The sequence below is a fragment of the Mytilus californianus genome, unplaced genomic scaffold, assembly GCF_021869535.1.
Source record: "Mytilus californianus isolate M0D057914Y unplaced genomic scaffold, xbMytCali1.0.p SCAF_7, whole genome shotgun sequence".
NCBI classification, from domain to species: domain Eukaryota; kingdom Metazoa; phylum Mollusca; class Bivalvia; order Mytilida; family Mytilidae; genus Mytilus; species Mytilus californianus.
Genome location: NW_026262723.1, coordinates 67,178,366 through 67,183,202, shown reverse-complemented (window position 1 = coordinate 67,183,202; position 4,837 = coordinate 67,178,366). Strand labels below are relative to the sequence as shown.

Below are 4,837 nucleotides of genomic sequence, written 5' to 3'. Positions count from 1 at the left end.
TAAATACCTTAAGAAAATCAAATAAAAAATATTTCTTCAAACATCTCTCTTTTATGAAGTAGATAGAAATATAAAATGATAAAGAACGGCTTTTGATGTGTCGCAAAGTCATGTAAATGTGATACTTATGCAAAAATAGATAAAATCATATGTCCATATACATGAAACGTTTATACTTAATAAAGCTATTACTTGTTTTCGATTTTTCTAGGATTTCCAAACGCTCAAAGGTAACTGGTCGTTGCTTTGTAGCAAAGACAGCGACGGTGATATGAAATCAAACGGCGAAGAATTAGGCGACCCATATTGTGTTTGGACTAAAGGAATGAAACCTGAAGGTCCTGCTACAAGTCATCCAGGTAAATATTCTATGTGTGATCATTTGGGAATTATAATTATTTAATGCACAAAAAAACGAAGACAGCCTAATATTTTAAAGTACATGGGTTTTATTCACAAGTTTTATGTTTTATAGGGAAGCGAATAAGTTCTTATATTGTTCATTTAATAATAGAGAGGATGGTGTATTAAGGGTGCTTCTCCTTAATAAAAGATACCAGGCTCATAATTCATAAACAGACTTATGCCTTTGCCTAACAGTTGGCCAATGCCATCATCAGTAAAATAAGATAAATAAACAAATTTTGGTATTTGATGTATAAATAACGCTATGCAGACCATCACTCTTGTCATGTTATCATAAGCATAGTCATAAAAACTCAATCAAGATACCAGGCTTATAAATTAGTTCGTCTATACACGACTCCTCAGTGATGCTTGGACCAAATCAGTTACAAATTGAAGGATCATTGTAAACAAAACATTTCAATATTCGACAAAACTCTTTGTAGAAGAAACTTTTGCGCGCCTTGTTTACTAAATTATAGATTAATAAAGTATTAAAAAATCTATATGTAAGGATTAATAGTAGCATGCAACATTGATTTTTACGTAGTATATGGGGTTTTTTTTTTGAATTTGATGAGCAGAAAATTTAAAGAACAGGACAGTGCAAAATGTCACTAGCAGTAGCGTCGTCCCATTGGTTGTAAAATCGCACTTAAATACCTGGCATAAATTAGTAAACAAGGTACGCCAATGTTTTTTCTACAAAACTCATCAGTGTTGCCCGGTTTAAAATAGTTTGAAGGCCAGAAATTTTAAGAACTATAATAAAGATTAATGAAGTATTAAAAAATTAAAAAGTCTATATTTAAGGATTAAGAAAAGCATGCAACATTAATTTGAACGTAGTATATAGAAGCCAGAAATATAAAATTAACGAAAAAATAAACATGCCATATTCAGTGATATAGAATCGCCCACGTGTTACAATAAGTTTTAAATCTACGATGTGTACTTATATAACTGAAAACGTTTAACCGACATGACTAAAGAAAGGCACGAAAAGGTAATAAAACGGGACGCGGATAGAGGGGAACAGATGTAGCGAGTTGTATAGTAACGACTTTACCTATTATCTCCATCCTCTGATTTTACATAAAATACATTAAAAATCAAGCAGGAAAAAGCACTTTGTTCGTCCATATCTGCTATTTGAAGAAGTTGCTTTTCAAGGCAATATTTCAAATTTTCTGAAGTTTCTCTCTGTCATTTGATGTTGACAAAACAGTTTAATATTGAAAAGTTTGAGATGATACTAAATGTTTCGCATATACCTGATACACATGTGAAATACGTGTATTTTGTTAGATGCATATAACTCGTGATTGGAAGTTGATGTTTACAATTAAACAAGAGAAGCATAAACGACAAACAACAGTACACAAAACACGATATAGTAAACTGAAGACTGAGCAACACGAACTCCACTAAAACCGGGGTGATCTAAGGTGCACCGGAAGGGTAAGCAGACCTGGTGATCAGTCTTATTCGGTTGATCACATTCGAGGGAAAGAGGACGGATTGTGGTTGCGATAATTCGAACATATCCTTCGTCATCTGTGAAACAGATAATCCATATCGGTATACATGACTTCTCCCATCCAGCTGTAAAATCCATGCTTAAGAGGGGATCTGTTTGGCTCTGCGGGATATATGAATTTGCAGTCATTTCCAGAAGGAAAAAGGAGGTGAAATCTGATGTCTCTTGTAGAGACAGTGCCACGGTCTCTGCACGCTATAGAAATATTGTCAGTTAGGTCTTCTTCCTTTCGTCCGACAGTAAAACCCATGCCAAACTTGAGAGTCAGTTTACTGTGCGGGATGTAAATGTTCGCAGCCACGTTCGGGCAGAATGGAGACGTTAAACCCAATGCCCCGTTTAAAGAGAGTGCCATGCTCTTTGCACGTTAAGAACCATTGCAAAAACCTTTAGAGTGGCTCGTAGATGACCTATTCACAAAGCAAAAGCTCTGTCCCTATCCATTAACCCTAATTTTCCAGTGGAAGTACAAATTTCCACGACCTTCATCCCGGGCGGCTTCTATTAAAGAACCTACCTATTGTATTTATTGCTAATTTGCTCTCGTCCTGCACATGCAAGAAATATTTGTCACTGGGCGTTAAGCAACCAACAATAAATCATTATTTCTTGAACAATCTTCCACGGATTATCTAATAGACTTAATTTGTGACGTCACATATGATACTTCTATTTTCTTCTGTAGGTATCAAAGAAGTTTTTAAAGATAACAAAGCTATCTATATCAGCAGAACCATTAAAAGTATAGTAAACTGTGAAGACCAAGGATCTTTGTCACTCGCATAGACGAAGGCTCATGACATTTGATACATGGATCGTTACACGAGGTCAGAGGAAAATTTTATTACGACTTAAAAATTAACTTGAAAAAATTGTTTACAAGAACGATTTAGGCAAGTTGTAAAAAATGGGAAATGACAAAGGAATGATGATAATTTGTAATATTGACCTCACATTAAAAATACAGGATGAACAACAAACAATTATAATATATCATTCCAGGAGTGATTAATTTTCTGAGTAAAACTGACGGATTTCATCCTACGTTTGTATAGTATTGTATATAAATGTGATATATTTATTTTATATGATTATTAATTAATTGCTTGTGGACGTGTTTTTGTTTTAAATGACATTTAATGTTTAATTCATCATTTACAAAAGATATCAATTAATGTAAATATGATCTATAAGTAATAAATTTAGTTATTACATTTTTTTTATATATAATATTATGGTAAGCATTCATATATTTAAAGAAAATCTTTCCGAATTGTATGAAAAAAAACTAAGGCAAGTATACGAAACACTGGTGCAGCTGACATTTACTTCAGCAATATAGTTTTCTTATATGAATCGATATTCAAACAAACAGTCGATCGTCTTATCGTTTTGCTAACACATTGTTTTCAATATAATGGAATTTCTATGCTACGTCATACAAGTGAGAGGTTTAGCTAGCTATAAAACCAGGTTTAATTCGCCATTTTCTACATAAGGAAATGCATGTACCAAGTCAGGAATATGACAGTTGTTTACCATTTGTTTGAGTTTTTGATTTTGTCATTTGATAAGGGGCTTTCCGTTTTGAATTTCCATGGTATTTTTGTTATTTTACTTTTTGGTCTAATTTAACGGCCCCCCTATTGTCATTTTTTCCCTCACTTTCAGAAGAATATGACTGAAAAATATTAATATCCTATAATTTCAATTTAACTACAGTGATCCTCATTTGATTAGTGAACTTGAATATTTCTATATTTTATAAATAAAGGGACTGTTTACAGTTTACATTTAGAGACAGTCTGAGGTTGATATTTTTTTCTCAAACTTCAATCATGATTTTGTAAAACCTTCATACTATTTCATAAAACTTTGACAGAAGCATTTTCGTGAATAATAGCATTTGAGAGAAATTTGGAAAAATTAATAATTTTATTTTCCCTTATTTTTGCAGTAAAAATTTGCATACAGTCTGTGGTTATAGCTTTATCCTTTGTCAAACCTTAATGCAATTGCTTAAACATGGACAGAACTTTATACCAAGGAATAGCAATTTCAATCGTGTTATTTACTCTCTGATATTTTACTGATAAATTAACTTTTTTTTTAGTTTATATTTTCCTGCAGCATAAGTTTAAACATTTTAAAACATTGATTATCTTTTTCCAACTTCCTGGAAAAATTTTAAAGAATATGTTTCATAATCAAAGATATCATTTGTGGAATAACAGTTTGATTTCTCCTCTTATTTACATAGTTTACTAGACTAATAATTTGACTGTTTATTTTGCAATCAATTTGCTATTTACTATCAATTCCAAGTTTACTATCCACTGGTCTCTATATAATATATCAGTGACCTCCGTAGATAGTAAACTTGGAATTGATAGTAAATAGCAAATACACTTTATTTATAGTATATTGATTTCCTTAGTATACAGAAAAAACGCGAAAATAATTGTACTTATGAAAATTATGCTCAATTTTACAACAGTCCTAAACGGAAGTCTTGTCTATGACCTAAAAGTCCGTCCGATGAGGAAACAATATCCGGACGCCTTTATTTTCGTTTTCTTACCAAAATAATCAAACTGAATAAACATAAGCGAGGATGACAAATGCGATTATGCATGGTACCTATAGGACACAGAGGCATGGTGATTAATTTATAGTGGAAGGAAGAGAAGCGACACACAAAATGAGGTCTTCTCATTAAATAGTATTGATACATTCAAACCTCGTTTCATTTCGTATTTCAGCATTCATATATAATTAACATTTTTGTTTTATCGTAGATATGTTTTTATGATTTTAAAATTTCAAAATTACATTGGATATTATCGGTTGTATACTTACCAATATTATATACATGTGTATGCTTTTATATGT

The 4,837-nt window shown here is 31.9% G+C and overlaps 1 long non-coding RNA gene across 1 annotated transcript; it reads left to right on the top strand.

Annotated features, from left to right (window-relative positions):
* The first annotated feature begins 215 nt into the window (after positions 1-215).
* On the top strand, positions 216-3,054 carry LOC127708103 (uncharacterized). Its single transcript, XR_007985147.1, has 2 exons — positions 216-359; positions 2,631-3,054. It is a non-coding gene; the product is annotated as an uncharacterized LOC127708103 (long non-coding RNA).
* The last annotated feature ends 1,783 nt before the right edge of the window (positions 3,055-4,837 follow it).